The sequence below is a fragment of the Gallus gallus genome, chromosome 3 (genome assembly GCF_016699485.2).
Source record: "Gallus gallus isolate bGalGal1 chromosome 3, bGalGal1.mat.broiler.GRCg7b, whole genome shotgun sequence".
Taxonomy (NCBI): Eukaryota; Metazoa; Chordata; class Aves; order Galliformes; family Phasianidae; genus Gallus; species Gallus gallus.
The window spans coordinates 62,034,287-62,055,183 of NC_052534.1; the positions used below are offsets into that span (position 1 = coordinate 62,034,287).

At 37.2% G+C, this 20,897-nt stretch overlaps 1 long non-coding RNA gene across 1 annotated transcript in view; it reads right to left on the reverse strand.

Moving 5' to 3' along the window:
• The window catches only part of LOC101747613, a 156,881-nt gene that overhangs the window by 91,527 nt on the left and 44,457 nt on the right, over positions 1-20,897 (reverse strand). The window contains exons 2-3 of the long non-coding RNA XR_005858640.2: positions 10,319-10,433; positions 1,947-2,254 (exon numbers count right to left, since the gene is read on the reverse strand). This is a non-coding gene — a long non-coding RNA (uncharacterized LOC101747613). The remainder of the gene's footprint in view (positions 1-1,946; positions 2,255-10,318; positions 10,434-20,897) is intronic.

Genomic DNA, 20,897 nt, shown 5'->3' on the forward strand with positions numbered 1-20,897 from the left:
AGTGTCCTCTCCTTAAAAAGGAAAAAAAAAAAAAAAAAAAAAAAAAAGAAGAAGAAGAAGAATATCATACTATTTTTAAAATGAATTATTCCTGAAAAGTTGCAAAGTTTTATTTTAATGTTTTCAATGACAACAACATTCTGTTTGGGTTTTTTGTTTTGTTTTGTTTTGCTTGTTGTTTTTTTGCTTTTAAATGTTATACTTAATCCTAAAAAAAAAAAAAATGGAAATTTAGTTAAAATCGTTTTGACTGAAACAGTTATAAAAGAAGCATTTCACTCTGGGCCAAATTAAACTTTAATGGTTGGGGATGCAGAGACAGAGTCATGTAAAAAGTAATAGAAAATGTTTTCCATAAGTTTGATACAGTGTCTGTGTTTATACTCATCCTTAATCCCAAGTAAAACAAGTCACTTTTGTCATCTACTAAATCTCAGAGCTATCAGAGAGAGATAAGGGCAAAAATGTTATACGAGAGCCAATTACTAATAAAAAATACGAGTTAGCCAGGAATGGGTTTATACTGGAAGACAGAGGAAAGTTTCTCATTTATTAAGGAGTTGAAGTTCAGGCTCAAGAACAGTTTTCCCATAGGATCAAAGCAGAAAATCTAACAACTTTAATATAGATTTTGCAACATATATGAAAGAGGTTAGGAGATCTGATATTTCAGAGTGATAAACTTCTGTGTAACACAGGAATCCCCATTCTTTCTAAATCTCCCATGACAATTACTATTTATACAAATAATAATTTCAGGAGCTATGAAGTAAAAAAAACTCATAAAATAGTCATGTACAGCTTATAACTAAATCTTTGTGCATGCACGCAGAAAAAAAAACTGAAGGTAAAATTAGGTGCTGTGTTTGACTGAGCAGAGCTGTTCTCTATAGAATAATAATCCTCATGGTGCTATTATAATTCCCTACAGGAAAAGATAGTAAAGTAGTTGTGCTGTTCGGCAGAAGCTTTGCTTATTGATAATATCATAAATGTCTTTAAGTCTATCATGACAGGGCTTTGTGAGAGAACAAGAATTGTTAGTTATTGTGCAAAAGTCTCTAATGTGCCTAAGAATTCTAGTAGATCTGCAGCAGAATAAGAATAATATGATTAAAGTTTGGGCTAGAGGTTTTTTAAGACCTTAACTTTTACTAAGAAAATTCTCAAGGCTCTCAGCCGCACTATTGATAAAAAGCAATCTGCATGAGAATGTATGCTGTGGCAGTGATCCCAGAACACATAGCAAATTTTCTCGAAGTAAAAGTTTTTTGTTATTCTCTAAGTGAAAAGAAGAAATTCAGTGCTATCTCAGCTATGCCAAATGAACCTTTTACTTAAGGTTGCAGAAGGTAATTCACCAGGACCACTGAGACTTATCCCCTGCTAATACAGATGTAAAAATCACTCATAAACCCACCTCAGCCATTAGTGAGTTTTGACTCACATCATCAACTTGCCACTTCTTCCCCACCAAAGAACCCCCATCCTGGTGATCATAGATAGATCTCACCACACCACGAGTTCTGCGGGCACCAACTGAGGGGATGAAGTGCTGAGTAATGGAGATATTTCCACTCTTCTCACAAGTGTAACACATCAGGCAAAGCTTTTGTTTAATATTAACAAACAGAAACAAGGAAATCTGACCTTCATTCAGCCAGGTTTTCCTCAACTTTCCTCTGGCTCAGACCCTCCAACTTCAGCACGCCAGTGCCGTAGCACATTTTTCTCAAATCATCTAGAGTAATTCCTTTATTTCCATGCTAAGGGCCAACAGAAATTTCCAAAGTAATAACATTTTTCTCCTAGGAACACCACTATATTTCTCATCTGTTTTGAAAACGGCAGGCAAATATTCATCAGATGACAGCTTATTGTGCCTATCCAGATGAAACATACTCAACTGAATAACCTAAAGTGAAACTCTGTTTTTCATTACTTACTCTCCAGCACATCTGTTCCTCTAAGAGAATTTCTTGTAGTGTTCAACACTTGAGAAAACCGCAGAAGCTGGATATAAAAACGAGGTAGCCACCAGTGGCAGGTGCTTTTTTCTTTTTTTCCACACTACATGACTGACTGCTTCAGCAGCGTAGGAGTTGTACTTCAGTTCTCTTTGGTTCTTTCATCATGAAAGCTGACAGTGATAATCTTAGCAAAATTACTCCTGTGTTCAGATCACACTGATACTTGTTTGTCCAGGTCTGTGAAAACTCCCACATGGTGCTTTCTAGCACCTTTAAAAGCATGCCTGCAAGAGAAAAAAAAACATATGCATTACTTGAACAGCTGGCATAGACCAATCAACATAAACAAGAGAGAAAAGTAACAGAGTGCAGGACTTTATATATACTCTATAAAATACCCTAGAGAATCATGGTTAAAAGACTGCACCAGGGAGATAGTATCATTACATTCTGTGACCTTTCATCAATAATGTATGGCATCGTATACAATAGCAAAGAGAAAAACAGTTTAAAATTTTATCTAGAATTACATTATTCTTTGTACCGACACCCTTGAGAAAACAAAAAAGACCACATTGACCACTTCTTGCTTTTGGCATTTGGACTGGCAATAATTGTCCCTTTTTATTAACATTGTTTTTATCTAGAGCTGTAATGACCATCCTACACAGGTGAAATGAAGGACATTTATTTCATTCCTAACACCTCACTGGAGAAAAAAATCAATGTATTGCACTAATTTGCTGAATAACTTTTTGTTGTCGAGAAGATAAAGCACATGAGAGCCAGCCACCCCACCTGGCATGATCAGAAACTGATTACGAGTAACTGTGCCAGACAGACGGAGCCTTTCCATCATGTTTGTTGTGGTTTGCAACTCTCCGCTAATATGACTAGTAATGACGGCATCAGTTATGGAGAAGTTACTCGGGGAAGACACAAGCCTTTCTTACAGCACTAATCAGGATTTCCACAGAGTATAAAGAAGCTGTGCATTTGCAGGCCCAAGCAGGCTGTCACATATTAGGCCTATCTGGATAAACATTACTCTGTTGAGATGCTGAGATGTTATCTCCATGCACCAGCAATGAATTTAGAAGAGCTTAAGAAAACAAACAAACAACAACAAAACCCTCCTTACCACTCACTCCTTCATAGAGAAAAAGGGTTATTTACTTGACATGTTCAAACCAAGATTACTATCCAAGGCATGCAGGCCTATAGTGCAGGTACCATGCATTGTAACTAGTACATCCTACATCACTTCTTCAGACTACAAGCAACAGAGATAGAGCACTGTGTTTCACTCAGTAAGAACACTAGTACTACATTTGAATGTGTTATTAATTTCTTACAGCTCAGAGCAATGCTCATGAATAGGATGAGGACTTGGAAGAGACAGACCTGAAGAGCAGTGCCCTGATTTCTTTCTTGGCCTGGACTCATTACACCCTGAACATAGCTCACGTCCTTTTGTACAAAGTACATGTTGTCACCACAGGAAACCATCTAATAGATAAATTTGCAGCCTGCTAGGAAACAGCAGAAAGATTTTGATACTCAACCAGCTCAGTTTCAGTAAAATTGTATTAATGCTTGGATTTTGGCTTCAGGTATCATTTGAACATAGATCTCTATTTCAGCTGTAGGAAGAAGGAAGCCATTTCCTTTTAGCACTTGTGACTTTCCATGCAGGAATGCAAATGGTCTTTCTTCACCATTTGGAGTCGTATTGTCCACATATCTAACTCTGGGTCTCAGAAGGCTGTACTTCAAGTGTGGTAGTTTCTGCTCTATTATTTGCACAATTCCTATTTTCTCTAACTTTTTAAAAATAATTTTGGATCATGGAGCCAACGACATTATACTGCTGTGAAAGGACCAAATACCATGTTAGGATGAAACCATAAAAATGTAGCTTGGAAAATGTGTGAAGTAGCCACATTCCTCTGTTTAATGCTGACAAAGCCCTCATTTGAACATGGTATCCTGTTTCAGGGTTAATATCAAAGGAATTATGCTGAGTAACTGGAGAATAGAAAGAATAGTCACAAGAGTATTCAGAAGGCTGAAAAGCATGAACTGTTGCCTAAGTTAAAGATAACACAACATAGTAGCCTGAAATATTTAAACAGTTGCTACAATGAGGAAGTGAGCAATTTGTTCTCCATATTTATAATAGATGGAACAAGCAATAACGATATGTGAATTCCAGCAAAAAAAGTAAAGATTATACATAAGAAAAACTCGCAAAATTTCTTTGCATACAGGTGATCCTGTGTCAAGGTGGGCAGAACAGCTATCAACCTCAAGTCTCCTCTGAAGCAAATACTTCTACATTATGCAAGTAGGCTGCTTCACAAACATTAACATCATTTTCCTTCAGAGAGATCAACAAAAAGAAAACAAACCAACATTTTTCAGAGCTATTTGTACTTAGCATAGAATGTCATTCATATCATCTGACATCTGTCCTCAATCGCTTGCTCATCTCTGACTTTTTTTGTAAGTTCTTCCAATTACTACAGGCAGCTGCAGAAAAGTCTTGACTAGAGAATAGAAACTTTTTCAGTAAGTTATCTTTCATCTATGTTTTAGAATCTAACACGTACAAACAAGAAAAGCTCAAGATAATTACAAACAAAAATAGACATAAAAAGAGTTTACTACTACTATCATGTCCTGATCTGTATGGCAAATAGTCACAGAAAGCCAAACAAATACACGCAACAAAGACACAGTGTTGTGGAACTGTGAAAGCCGAAACAACATTCTTCTTCGTGAAAATAACAGATGCAAAAGTATTTGGCTTTTCGCTCTCTCTTCTAAAACTTTTTTTCAGTCAACAACAGCTCAATTAAGTCAGAATTTAAATCTTACTGACCTATGTATCCCCTCTCAAGGGGATGAAATTAGACGATATGCAGTGCATGTGACGCGTTTTTACTTTAGCCATGTGTTGCTAATGTTAAATAGACAGTTTCACTATGGAGGTTGCTCTCTTTACTCAAGTCTCAGAAACTCCATAATTTCTCTTTAATACATGTCCAAGTCCAACTTTGTTCCTCAATCAGAGCCAGTTTCACAGTGTGCTCACTTAAAAGGAAAGATTCACTCAAATGACTTTTTAGATCAGACCTCAAGCAAGAAGTAAACTGAAGTATTATCAAACAAATTTTTATCAAGTTGTCATTCCAGAGATGTTTGAAGGTCAATATTTTATAATATTTTAAAGCCACATTCTTGCCCCAAGTCTTATTCCTGGAGCATCTCCACTATTGTTGCATCCAGTGGGTTTTGACCTGGCTGAAATGAGGTCAAAAAATAAGGTTTCTTCAGAACTAGATGTTTTGGGGGGGGGGGGGGTGAGACAAAACAAGAGTTAATAAGGGTTTTGGAAAGCTTAGCAAAAACCATATATCAAAAGGCATAGGGGAGTTGACAATACTGAGGCAGAAAAAGAAGGGCCAGTGGAAGTCTGCCTTGTCAAGGTATGAGTTAAGCACACGTGTTGGTAAATAAAAGTAACAATACAATATACAAGACATATCATGAGAAAAAATTATTAATAGATTACTCCACTCATGATAGAAAAAATAAAAATGATACTATAAAATTGCAACAAAAGATTTTAATTAATGTACAGGCGTTTGGCTCCAATTGTTTCTTAGAACACCATAAAACACTGTACAAAATTCCATCTCTTTCTGAAGTATATCTGTGCAAACAAATATATTGCTACAACAGCATTGAAAATTCACACCTACATGTTTCTCCTTGTTCTTTAAGAGAGTGTAAATTTTCTTTAATAGACTGTAAATTTCTGTTGCACAAATTGTTGGTGTGTATGAAGAGGCAGCTAGGTAGGTACATATGAAACAAATCTCAGTCAGATACAGAAGGAAGTAGGATGGCTTAATAAAACTAAGCTCCTGTCACTTGGCTTTTCTTTATGTTCAGAATGTTCACCCACGCTGATGAAGTCACCCCATAACAACATTAGCCAGGTATTACCCCCATGCTGCAAGTAGGGTGACTAACATGAAAAAGGTAAAATGGGCAGACTATATCTGCACAGTGTGCCAGAGAGTGAAATCACAGACAGGATTTTTTTGGTTCCTTGCCCAGTCCTTAAAAACTTGGACTCCCTTGACATCAATACATGCATTTCGCTACTAAGCTGTGCAAAGTAAATCCTCCCGGTTTTCTGCCTTAGCAAGTCCAGGCTCCTCAACCTCTCACTTGTGGCTTGAACCCTCTTAATTAATATTTGAGAGGACAAAAGCAGCTAATGGTTGGGGTCACTGGGCAAACCCATTCCAAATCCTTGTGCACTGAGGAGAAACGTTTGGTCAGGCAATCTCTAGGGAGTTTAAAGGGGCTTGATGCCTTATAGGTTGCAGGTCATAGCTTTTCACAATTATTGTCTGCACTGAGGCAAAAAAAACTTGCAAGGCAAGACACTGGTGTTTTCCTCTCACTTTGTCTGTGTGTTGTACCAGACTTGCATGCTCACACCCTGCAGGGAACAATTTTTTGTCCCTGTCAGTTACTTCAGTAAACATGCTTTATGTTGTTCCAACCAGTTATGACCTGTTATTTTTCAGACACATGCACAGGCAAAGCAGGATCTTTCTAATACCAGCTCTCTGCATGTTTACACAGCAGGGAGGGCATATACTGAATGCATATGCCAAAATAAATACGATTATTACCCTTGCCATTGTGAAAGAAATTATTCAAAATTGAGATCAATAGAAATGCATTGCAAATGCATGATCAGGTGATTTTACAATCAGGATAAAAATTTATATGGAGCTAAAGCAATGAACAACAGATACAGGATCAAAAATATTATCTTTGTTATGTGGGTGGGAGGTTTGACATTCGGGATTTTATTTATCTAAATATTTGTGAGCTGCATAGTGACTAACATTAAAATATCAAAATGACAGCTAAACTCATCTATTAGCACAAAGAGGCAGTGGTGTAATTACTAGGATGTATGAGCATATTTAAAGGCTGGATGAGGTAGAAATACAGCTTTAATGAATGTACTCAGTAAGACATTCTGGCATTCAAAATGATACATTTTAAGTAATAGCAAAATTTAAGTCCAGACCACTCCAAAAAAGGGCTTGCCCCCTCTCCTTAAACACCACAGTTTGGAGCCACTCCGATTACAAGATGACTGTGCTTTAGCTTCCAAATCACTTAGCTGTTTCAGAAGTAATATTGTACCTATTTTGCTTATCAAAAAATAACACTCTCTTTGGTGACCTTACATACTGAGGTTTAAGACAAAGTGGATACAGTCTCCTGAGGTAATAATAAAATTAGCTTCCCTTCTCCTTTCTCACATTCTACATGTAACTAGTAATCAGTCTTGTGGAGTATAACAATTTAGAACAGTATTTTACAGAAACTTGATTAAAATGACACAGTTTGAGAGGTGGGGGAAGAGCAGAGCAAGACAAATTTGCAACTGCTAGAAGAAAATGCATTAATCTTGGTGGTGTTCATAGGAAGTCATTTTTTCACACATCCAGGCACTTCCTTTGATGTCCAGTGCATCCAGAAGCTGTTTCTCCAGTTGCTATGACTGATGACCACCTTGAAACAGTAGGAATTCCCACTCAGAGCACGCACTCAGTTTTCTGTGTTAAATAAAGTGAGATAAAGCAAAAAAGGAGAGAGAAAAAGGAAAGACTACATAGAGGAAGCTTGTTAGACACTTTCACCTCATCTTAATATGGAGTTAAGACACATCTGAGACTTGCAGACAGTTAAGAAACTTGAGAAATGCTCTAGAGTTGAGTAATACAAACCATTTTTTTGTTTAACTGAACAGCAAATCCGCATCTGAGGCTCTTCAGCAACATTAACCATATTAACATCTAAATACTTAAAAAAAAATGAAATGCATTTCAATTTTCTTCCATGCCTCTTCACTAGTCAAAGACTAGGTTGAATAAAACACCAATTTAAGTTACTGATGACAGCATGCAATGACAAAAGCGATACTTGAGAAACAATGGGTTTGGGAAGAAGATCATGACCCACACACTGTGATGGAGACGGAGCCAGAAGTTCCCCTCCTGATATCTTGCCCTGCGCTTTGGGAAAAACCATTTCCTGCCACTTTCAGAGCCATTTTTGGAGTCCTGGATCAGGGTTGATGTGCCCAAGCCTATGGAGAGGGTAGAAGATCACTACCCAAAATGGAGATAGCTACCTGTGTAGGGAGAAAAGGAAAGCAGGAGAAAAGGATGAAGGCCAAAAGGTGTCTGTGCAAAAGCTGGACAAGTTGTTATCACCAAGAGGAACCCAAGGCTCCCTCCAGGAAAAGGAGTAGTTATGCTTGAATCTGTCACTGTTCCTCCTGCTTTCCCATAAAAGAAATGGGAAAAGGAAAGGATAATTATTTCTTAGTAGAAAAACATTACATGACAAAGAAGACAAAAGTTACTCTGCCTCATTCCATTGTTTTCACTTTTTCACATTTTCTCACAGCTATGTTGGGTCAATAATTCTCTCTCTCTTTTTTTTTTTTAATCCTTTTTTTCCACCAAATTTCTCTTTTTGAAGTATATTGAACGGCTCTTACCCCTCAAAGAAGCTAGGACCTATACTAAGAAGAGGTTTCCCTTCATACCATTGCCTGATTCCTTTCTTATACTCTTTTCAAACCACACATCTCTCCTCCATCACTTTCCTTTTCCCAAAGAAAACTACTATCTCTAGTCAACCTGAAGCAACAGTAATGGGCAATTCTGAAGACCACTCAGCTAAGTTCTCAGTATGGGAACACAATTAAGTCAAAGCACTGATGTTCTATCTAGTTCTTAGGCCACATAATAAACAACTTCCTAGAAGGTATTTCTGATCTCAATTAAAATGAAACAAAACAAAAGGCAGTCCAGCTAAATTCTTTATATATCATATTTAGATTAAAGAGTTTTAGGCTCTGCCCAAAACTTAAAACCTAAAGAGGAGTCTTTTCTTTTTTAATGCTCCAAACTTTAAAGCTTTTATTGGAGGTAACCAAAATGTAATTCAAAAATTCAGAAATAATGGGATACTATATTCATAAGCCACATCTAAAGTAGTTAGAAAAGTCACAGAAGATCACCTAAAGGCTGTTAAGAATAAAGATACAACCCCTGGCTCAATAAAATCAGAAGGTCAGCTCTTACCAGCAGTGTTTGTTTTTGATTGTTACATTAGTTACAGTACAGTCATGTTGCCCAAATACATTCCAGTTATTGGTACAACAAAAAACGCTACATAAAAAAAACATTGTAAAGCAGGAGGGGATACCTACCACAGAAGTGGTGAGACCAGTCACACGGCCCCTTTGCACATACCAGGAAGCTTCCACAAAATGTAGGCTGCAACCCTCTATTTACTATACTCAAAAGTAACAACATAGACCATGCATTATTTTACTGATGGCCAGCACACTACAGGGGAGCCACATGGACACAGTCTTGTGGTTTCAAACAAACTGAAAGCTTAATTTGTCTGCCATTTTGCCACCTTCTGTAAATATACACCACATGACCTGGCTGACTTCTAATTTTCATAAAACAGTCATTTGTATCTGCCATGAATGCACTTATCCACCATACAGAAATGTGTCTTGTAGGGATACACATTTCTTACTGGCAGAGACTTAGTCACGTGGTATTAAGACAGAAAATATTGAGCTTTCTTCTCCTGCTAAGGTAGTAACCTTTTAATGCAAAAACCTCTGCTTCACCTGCAAATGCAACTTAGTAGGAGAAAATAAATGCAGAAAGATAAATTTACCTCCTATTGTTCTTATTCTTCTTGATGTCTATTTAGAAGCACTTCAAAGAGGTTTAACGTTTTCACAGAATTACAGATTTGTAGGTGTTGGAAGGGACCTCTAGAGATCATGAGTCCAACCCTGTGCTAAACCAGGTTCCCTACAGCAGGTAACATTTTTTGGCCCTCTGAGTTAGTGGGGGGGAGGACGGGACACAGTAACAAAAACAAAACTAAACAAACCCCACAACCTGTCAACGGTTAAGCAGACTGAATTTATTCACTTTGTTTGCAGAAGTATGTCCTCAGTTTTGATAATGAAGCAACTACTGGACTCACATCTGCTGCTAGAAGGCAAGCCAAACTCTGCAATAATTACAGTAAATATAAAAAAGTTCAGAGGAAGTGCAAAGGACAAAAGCACTGGAGAAAGATGCTCATAATTTTGCATTAGGAAATTAAAAAAAAAAATCTGTTGTGTAAAATACTTTTTTTTTTTTTTTTAATAAAACAGAAGTGAGAAGTTTTCTAACACGCTGTACAGTGATAGAACTTACCCTTAGCCTTTAATGGACCACCAAAGAAGCCCGTAGGCCAGCAGCAACATGAGAAGGTACATACATGCTGTCTCTTGTCCAGCATGTCTCAGCATGTCCAAACTTACAGTTACCCCTGCAATGCAAAGAAGAAACCTCATCACTATATTAGGGCTGAGTGGAAAACAAGAAATGTCTGGATTCACCTTTTACACCATTCCTCCATTTCTGTCAGTCACATTGTTACATATCTGCTTCTCCATTTGAAGATGACCAGGTATACTGGATCATGGTATGCTTTAGTACAGCATAATAAAAGATCTGTATCACATTATACCATAGCGCTACAGTAAGACAAGTCTGAGATATCTTTTAAAATACATGCAAGTAAATAAGTTAAATAACAAAAGCGGAAGGGTTAATTTTAAGAATGCTTATTTCAAATTATAGTAACTTGTTGCTTTCCTTTTCAGTGTGTGCTTCACTTTCCACACATAGCCGTGTCTTGACAAAACAAGAAAAACTCGTATAAGCGATAGTGGTTTTTCAGTCCATTTGTCTCATTGCCTTGCACTGGATGCATCATACAGGCCCCTGTAGATAAATGTTTCTCTCTGACACCCCTGAAAAAATAATACATATGTGTGAAAAGCCTCTATTATGAGGCATGCATGTGGGAACACACACATTAATTTTATAGGCTTACTTTATATTAGTATTCAAATACAATTCTACCTGTAAAAACAAGTTGATGTTCTGTGTGACCACCCTGACATTTTTAACACACCAGCAAAAGTCTCTGTGGCATGGGACCCATGCTCTCTTCCTTCTGTCCTACTACCCTATAATCTTGTCCTCTAACTGTTGGATATTACTTTCAAAACTTTAGTCCTCATGTATTCAGACTAGATTCATCGCATAGAGAATAATGTGGATCACATTATAAGATAAAACAGGCATGTTCAACATGCAGGCTGGGACAGCTAGTAATTAATCTCCAGAAGGCCATAAATTTTTAACATTATTATGTAACTTTTAGCAATATTTTTCATTAGTGTGTTGTGTGTAGCATGAGCGTGGACTGCGTAGGCAACAATGGAGTGCTGGGGAGAGGAGGGTGCTGTGTCATGCTAGCTCTACCTCTCACACCAACAACTCAGTCAAATAGAATAACCCCTTTTCTAACTCATGCCAGTTATCCTGGTTCAGCTAAGAGGCCCAGACTGGTCCCAGGCACACACCCATCACTCAGCCAAATCATTGGTGTGCTATTAATGCTCTCTCATCTGAAACCAGAACAAGGACGGGGTACAGTGCCATGCTAACCATTGCTTGCACCCACCATACACACGCAATCAAATTTCAACCCTCATATATTACACAAAACATGTGGTTGTGCAGCTTGATGAATAAAACATGGTGATATTTCAGCCTACCTAATGTGGTCTCAAAAAAAGTCAGAACCCAAAAAATTTGGGCAGTCTAGGCTGACTTCATCTCAGCTATTTCTCATTACTAAAGCTTTGCAGACTACAGCCTTTCTCAGGTTCCTGTAGAGCATCCTGCAGACAAGATGGGCTCATCTCTTATACTCCCCTGTTGTGGTTTAATCCAGCTTTCTGTTTAGGATAGAGGAGAGAATCAGAAAAAAAAAAGATAGAACACATAGTTTGAGATAAAGGTCATTTACCAAGACAGAGAAGGAAGAAACAAATAATAGTAGTGAAGGTGACATGCATACACGATACATACGCGTATATACATATATATATATATATATATATATATATGTATTTACAAAACAAGTAATGCACAACAATTGCTCACCAACTGATGACTAGCCAGTTCCCAAGCAGTGATTGACCACCCCATCCAAATCCCAAGTATTATAGTTCTGCATGATGTCATGTAGTATGGAATATCCCTTTGGGCAATCTGGGCCAGCTGTCCTGGTTCCGTCCCCCTGCACCTCCTTATGCACCTCCAGTCCCCCTTGCTGACAGGACAGTACAAGAAGCTGAAACGTCCTTGGCTCTGTACAGCACTGCAACAACTAAAACATCAGAGTGTTATCAAAATTGTTTTTCTCCTAAATCCAGAACATAACATCATACCAGCTACTATGAGGAAAACCAACTCTGTGCCATATGAAACCAGGACAATTCCTTTAACTTTCACCTGTTTAAGAGTCCCAACATGAGTGGCCAAGTCTTCAGATCTACTACAATTCCTGAAGCTATGAATAAAGTTTCCTGACTTCTTCCCAAATATTTTAGTGGTTCTGAGGCTGTTCATTATTAGAAAGGAGTGCTGTGGAGAAAGGCTGTGTTACTTCAGAAAACGCTGACAATGTTGTTAGCAGGAGAGCAGCATTAAATGCTGGACTCTTTGAATGAGAGACCTAACTATACTAGCAAGCTCATGATCTTAGGAAAGAGATCTGACAGATCATTTAGGAATGTCAATAGAATGTCCAAGAAAACAAATATTATTTTGGTAGATTTCATTAATCTAGGACCAAACTTTTCTTCCTAGGAACTAGCACAACTCAGAATGGCAAGTGCTTTATCCACATGACAACAAAATAAGGAAATTGCCACCCAGGTTTAGAAAATGAACCTTTTCCATTCTCTAACATCCATTTATCCAGAAGAAAGCATGCAATATCTGAAATTACACAAGAGTTATCTGGAAAAAAAAAAAAAAAAAAGGTATTGAATCATAGAAGCTGTCAATACAGTTTCAACCTTTGAAGAAATAGTTTCTTTTTCTTGCCTTTTGCAAGGATAAGTCTTGTAGTGCCCCATAAAAATATTGCAGTACATTGCCACTGTATCTAATATACTTTAAAATGATTTTACCCCTTCTTATTGTAACATGCTATTTCAAAGAATGGTATGTCACTTACGTCTTCTGACAGCAAACAATTAGTAGTAAAATACACAAATTAGCATCTACTTTTAAGAAATCAAAATTTGAAGAATTATTCCTATGTGTTAGCATAATAACAGATAACTTATTTGAATAGTTCTAAGATCTAAATTCTTGGTTTTGCCTTCTTACTTTATATATAATTTCTAACATTTACCTTTTATTAACTTATGCAAAGAAGAAACCAGTGCCAATATAGAAAAAGGTTGCTCAAAAGAAGATAAACATATGATGCTTGGTCCAGCAATATATGCTTAAGACAACCCTAAGTAAAGATGAGAACGGTCCATCTTACCTTTTCTTCTCTTAATACAGTTTTGCTTCTCAGGAATGACTTTGTGCAGTTTAACTCAATTCTCACATAGGTAGTGCTGCTGCTGCTACTTTTCTTGATGCTATCTAGAACCTTCAGAAATTATGTTTAGAAATGACTTACTGATACCCATCCTTGGTTTTCTTTTGCTCAGTTTTAGTCTATTATTCCTATTTAACCCTCTCCCTTTACCCTAGGGGAGTTGTCTCTCTAAGTTGCTCTTGTAAATCATGAATGTAAATACAACTTCATATACAGTATTCTTTCACACAGTTTTAAGAAGGCAAAAAAATCATTCCAACCAGTGGCAACTTCTTACACATCTATAATCAGTGTAAGTTGCTTCACAGCACTAGAGTTGATTGACTTATTCAGAATGAATAAGGTACCTGATGAAGAAAGTCCTGCTCCTGTTCACAAGGCATCTGCAAACTGGTCATGATTTCTATAGATTTATTGCAGAAGCCTTTGATAAATTCAAATATGGATTTCAACCTACTGGTTAGTCATAAACTATTCACTATTTTCTATATTTCATTTAAAGTTGTGATTGGTAGCCTATATTGCATATCATTTCTTCAGTCAAGAGAAACAAGAGCTTATGGGTACTATTCAACAGTCAACAGAAAACATTCCTCAGGTACAAGTTTGTAAATGAAAACTCACTTAGGTAAAAGAACATAAAACTTCTCACGAGTAAACTGGTGGTGAACCAAACACTCAGAACAAATGGGTACACACAAACAGACCACACTTTGTCAGAGGTTGTTCGTAAAAACATTCTCAGGACATTCTTTTGGCTAACTTTGCAGAAATACTGAAGATGTCTAAATGTTTCACATCCTTTAGTATACTGGAAAATAATACAAAGCTATTCTTTATGACTGTGAGGAAAACCATGAAGAGGACACATTTTAATACATCAAAAGATAAGAATCAATACACAGTGTAGAATTTATGAGAAGAAAACATTTGAATCAAATGGATAGAGTTCATTAGCCACAAAAAAACCTATTCTCTGAAATGAGGTTGATCAGGACATCATCAATGTGAAAAGAGCAATTTTCAAGAGCAATTATGTGACTTAGATGTCTTCTTGATAAACTAGATGTTTTTTCCCTACAATCAGGGCTATGATTACAGCATATAGTCTACACTAGCTGTAAAACTAAGCTAGTATTGAGAGGGCATTGAACTAACTTTTCGCAAGCTATAGATGCCACAAGGGACTTGTTGCACTTAATGAGGCAGCCAGTATATGCCCCTCTGTTACTCCTCACACAGGGATATGAGGCTGTGCTATCACTCCATTCCAACTGCAGGAGTCAGCATACGTGCCTCAGAGTCACTTGTATTTGTATGGACTTTATACCATTGTAATCACTTTGCCTGTATGGTTTTTCTTATAACAAAGGCCAAAACAAAGAGATTAAAACTTTGCTCAGGAAATTAGGGATTTTATGAAGTTTAATGCAAATGGAAGAAGATTTTTAGCGTCCCTCACAGTTAATGACTTTCTGTATTTTTGCTAGAGCAAATTCTTAAGTAACAATGATGTTCTAGCAGGTTCTTATTCCACATTCTCTTACAGGAATATAAGGCATTATGCTGAAAAAGTAGAAATGACAGAGCACCAGTCATCACGTCCACTATTCAGGAAGTTGGTCCTTCTGCTTACTGCTCTCCCTAAGCTATAGATCTTCCTTTGCAAATTTATCCACCAACTAAGACTGCAAATACGTCAACAACTACATCTTAAGTGTTTGCAGTCACCAGACCAGTCAGAAAGCACATCCTTGAATTTATGACCGAGTTGTCAATGTGAGAAGTAGAATGAGCCTAATTGTCCTCTGTGCAATCTGTATGTATTTAATACTGCTTCTATTTCTTCTTTGCCAACTAAAAAGGTGGGTATGATGCAGCAATATAAAGGTTTGGAGCATCATCAATTACCAGCACTGCAAAATAAATACTATTGCAAGATGTACTTCACAGAGACAGAGTGTATCAGTTCAGCTATCCCCTTGATTCACTCACACCTACGAGATGAACAAGTATCTGAAGTCCCACTGTACAAGTGAGAAAGTAAGACATTTCTACATCATTTCGTGAACAGGAGTGTAATAAATAGGCCTTCAGAAAACCTAGGATTTGGTTTTTCTTGAGTAAGAGACAAAATAAGGTATGGCAGTTCATGAACTCATTGCAGGAACAGTCCATTTGAAGTGCAGATTTTGAACTAATGATTGCTACTGCACCACAAGCTGTTAATCAATAAATCAAGACCCAAGTGACTGAGTGCTTCAAACATTTTTAGAGTACAACTGATCAGAATCTAAGGTCAAGTTTCATCTTCTCATCTTATACAAACGTATGTTCAAAGCACTCAGCCAGCGAGTCCCAGGAATTTGGGAGAGCAGGGGTTCACTTAATGTGAATTGTTCACTATGAGACTGGCTGATGTTCTGCTTGCTTGCTCTCTTCCCTTTCTGTGATGATTACTCCATTGGTTTTATGTTTCTCATTATTTTCTCTAGAACTTGTCCCCTTACATTTCACTCCATCCACTTTTTCTCTGACCTTCACTCCTCACCACAAATCCATTTGTTCAGCACTCTGTTTGAATTGTTTTTTTTTTTCCCCCCCTTGGTGAAACTAGGTCAGCCTTGCTGTCTATGCCCACCAGTGCTTGGCATATATTTTACTGTTCCTGGCTACTGTGCACATGTGCAGTCACCACAGCTGCTCCTGTATCCTGAAGGAGCTGAGCTGTTGCCAAGCCAGGCACGACTGACTTCTTACTGACTATCAACATCTAAAGTACCTCAAGCTCCCCACTCCAGCACCCCTTTGAGCTCAAAAGCATTACAGCCAAGTTTGAGAAACATTGATCTCACCTCCAACTGTGGCCAATACCAGATGCTTCAGAGAAACAAGATATCCTGTATGGAAAAATATGCCAGAATTTGCTGTGATCAGATGGACAAAACCTACAGCTAAAGGAAGATGAAATGTCTCTCGTGCAAACAAGGCCCAGAATCTGACCCTAGCCTGAAATATATTTCAACATCATCATATTTGGAAAGAGCTTCTTCCTTACATAAGGAATAAAATAAAAAGCTTCCTGACATAACCTGGAAAGGAAGGATTTTGTTCATTTTGTTCACTGCTGATTTACAACAGTGAATCCTATCAAGATTTTCATTTTAAGCTAAGAGTTTATCTTTCCCGTAATGTCAATTACTGGATATGTTTCTACCATGCTATTTCTACCACACTGTTTCTTTTCTAAACTAAAGGAAGAGGAGAATATCTCTCATTTTTTAATATATCTTAGTTCTAACAAGAAAATACAATCTTCTCGTACAATTTAGCGCTTGATTCTAGATTTCCTTACCTACTCACATCCTATTTCTTTACTACCATAGCCAAACACTGTACTGTCTGCAATGAAGGACAATGTATCACTATCATTTTTATTCTCCATACTGTTTTCTTCACAAAATTACGTCTTACATTTTATTTTTTGGCCACTTCTGTTTTGTCCTCTAAGCACACAATGCAACAATCGATGACATTTTCTCATGCTGAAAATCAATCTTTTAATTCTCTTTTGTCTTTAACTTGCAATCCATGATGACACTTTAGGTGAGTAGCTTTCTAATAACTTTCTGACAGACTATGTCAAAGGCCTTTGAAATTCCAGACAAATCCTTTATATTAACCTCTGGGGCACAGGAGGAGTTAAAACTCCCTAGAACTTTAAAAAGTGAAGGCACTCCTTTACGACCTAATTCTCATTAGAAAATTTCAGATAGCACTTCAAATAATATCTTAAAAATATAAAAAAAAAAAATTATTTTCAAGACCATTCCCATACATTAAATTCTTAAAAGTGGCTTGTATCAGAACTGCTTCAGGTAAAGTACTACACTTGTACATTTCTCACTATTGATATTTCAAGCACACTGTTGTTTCTTCATACATCATCACTATCAGTAAAACTCTCTTTGCTTCCTCACCTAAAATAACAGCAGATGACATTCCTAAGATTTTCCAGATAAGCTATTATTTCTGTACAGAACATCAATTATCCACCCTGCCATGAGCCACAAATCAGATGGAGGAAGAATTAGTAGTTTTATCTTAGCAGAACTCCTGTATCACCAGTGGCTCTCTGCATCTCTACTTCCAGTCTCGGTTTTCAACGATATTATAGATTTAACAGCAAAGTTCTTATTCCTACCTCACTCTGTTGCAACCTTATTAAATGTTAAAATGCACAGAGGAATGTCTTATCTTATAAGTTCTATCTGACAGCTGTACTTCTTTACCTGGAACAGATAGAGGTTCGGTGTCCTTGTATCTCAGCCTCTCCCCCACATTTCCAGAAGGCAATCCTTCTATTTCTATTTCAAAGAGCTGGGTTTTGTTTTCTCCTCTAATTTATGCTCCCTTCTCCAAGACAAATGAACAAACAAGTCACAAAAACAAATTTGTTAAATGAAATGAATAGGCTAATGGAAAAAAAAAACCATCCATAAATAAGAAATCACTAATCAACGCTACAATCATTTAAACTTTGGCAGCCCCTCTGAGATGCATATGTAGCCAAAAGGAAAGATGGGACAAAATAAAAAATTAAGTATTTTCTGTTGCTGGAGAAAAACAGTGAAATTAAATTGCAGTGTGCGTTAGCTCTGAAAATAAAGTCACAGTGACAAAACAACCACTATCTTTGTTTTATAGCACGTTTATAACAGTGACAAACACTCGTGCAAAAATTTTCCAAATTATGTATGCAAATGTTTAGCCATTGCTTTGATCTTATATGGGCATACAAGTACCTTCACATCCAGAATCTAACCAAATAAAGTACTTAAAAGTTTCAAAATCAAGAACAAAATAACATCCCAGATTTAATGAAATTGCCTACATTTAGAGTATTAGAAAAAGAATTCTTCTTAAATGGTATCAATAGCCTAGTGGTTTTGTCTGCAGCTGAACTCTCAGTATATTTCATTTTTCCTTTTGATACAACATTAGCTGTCAAGCACTGAGATGTCTGTGTTTCTGACCATTACTATTCCTTGTCATTTTGCATATGTCTACCTGCTCTACAGCCTCCTTTGGATGTCTCATTATCAGCTCCAGAACGCCAAGGCAGAAACCTCAGTGTTTCCCACATTACATGACACTACTAAAACTTCAAAGCAATGCTCACTGTCACTCTTACTACTGCTTCTGGCTGTATCACTTGGTCTTGACTCCTTCTAGATATACACCGATTAACACAGCTGAGCAGACCTGTGGGCCCTTCTCTCAGCCACTCCTTTGGAGGGGGATATCTGTATGTGTTTTGTATTGTCTCTGTATGTGTTTTGTTTTGTCTCAAATCAAGAGAAAATACCACCTTTCCAAGTCTTTTTCCAACCCATTGTTCTAATTCCAGCACACTGGCATTTACCCCTGAAATATTCTACTATACTCCAATGTTTCAGTAAATAAAAATCAGTATTTCCACGGGATGCCTGACCCTTTTATTCTGCTATGCTTCTCCCTTGTTTTCCTGCTCTACCAGAAGCAGCATAGCACGCTCCCTGATGCTCCAGAAGTCTCTGAGCTTCCCACCCAGAAGCTACTTCAGCACTGAATTCCCTAATACAGACAAAATCTTATGTCTTTTTTAATCTAAATCACTGCTCAAAATCCATCTTTGCTATTTTGCCTATAACAAGAAGAGTCAGATAATTAATGACTTGAGGCATAAATGAAGCCATCTACCAACTTCTGACAACAGTTAAATAGAGCAAATGTGCATTATCTCAGAATGGATTTATTTTATTACATTTCTCCTTTGTCTCCCCTTTCAGGTCTTATCTTTCCTTAAACTGTGCATGTTTATACAGCACTTAGCACAGTGGGGTCCCAATCTTTACTGAGGCCCCTGAGCAACAAACATTACAAGCATTAAGTAAGCAACAAGCATTACAAACATTACACATGCTTAATGTTGATGCAGATAATAAGGTTTTTAGAACAGGAAATTTCATTGCATAACAAACGTGATCAGTCAAAACCATGCTCCCATTGCTTGCAAACATAGTATTATTAACTATATTCTTAAAACCTATGCTTGTTAAACTGAAGGACTTACATCCAAAATCCTGTACCACATCAGTAGGCACACAAATATGTGAGCACAGATGACTTGCATCATCATTTCTGTCTTTCTGATGTTTGCATTCCCTTAAAGCAATTATCATAACTAGCACCAAACAAAAAGGCTCTCTTAATACAAAAGAGACCCGACCTACATGGTTGGGAAGAGAAGGACGCATATATCAAGAAACAGTTGCTTTAATAATCTTTACTACATCTTAACTACAGTGAATTTCAAAAACTCTCATGGTATCAGCAATCATTTGAAGGACTGAGACACAGGATCCATTTCACCACATGCATTTTGCTGGCTGCTGTTGCCATTCACCTTTTCCACGTCCCCCTAATGTGGTCATTCCCCTAGGGAGTCAGGGTACATCTGCCCAGAAGTCAGGCACTTGCATGAGCCATTCCAGACAGACACGGTCACTATCTCTCTCTCTTCACTTTCTAGAAGGGTGAAAAAGGAGTATGAAAAAAGGGAGAATAAAGTATCTATCCATGGCTTCTGCACTTCATCTTGTACTTGCTCCTATCAAAGACTTGTCCATAGGCATCAAGGGAAGCTGATAACAAATTCTAAGTATTATAGTTGTATCAAGGCCATCTGAGCATCTGAACAGTACAGATCACACATTCACTATGCCCATGGATTCTGAAAATAGACTTACAGCCAAGGTTGTTTTAATCACATGCATGTCCTTCACCATTCTCCAACTTCTAAGTGACTCTCACTCTTCTACTACTGACTAATGTATCTGTATAGAGGATAAATAATGAAAAACAATTGTGTAAATTAAGATAGTGTAAGTTACTTTAAAATAATAATAAAAAAAAAGACTATCGGTCCTTGTTTTTATTTAAGTAACTGCTGAAATAGCTCAGTCATTTTACTGTATGTCATTTGAAAGTACACAACCATGGGTTTTGCCTTTGAGGTTAGCTGGGGATATTACTAAATCTTTAAAGGCTAATATTTATAAACCTTAATTAAGAACATCATCATAATATTTTATCACAGAGGCTGTACCTGACATAAGCTTTGTTTTGCACAGCTAGGCTTTGCACACTGCTGACACACAACTATGTGAGAATCATCCTCAAACAATGAAAACAAAAGCTCAGAGACACCTCCTCAGTGAAAGCTGACACTAATGTTTTATAGTATAACCTGGCTACAGATAAGCAAGTTTA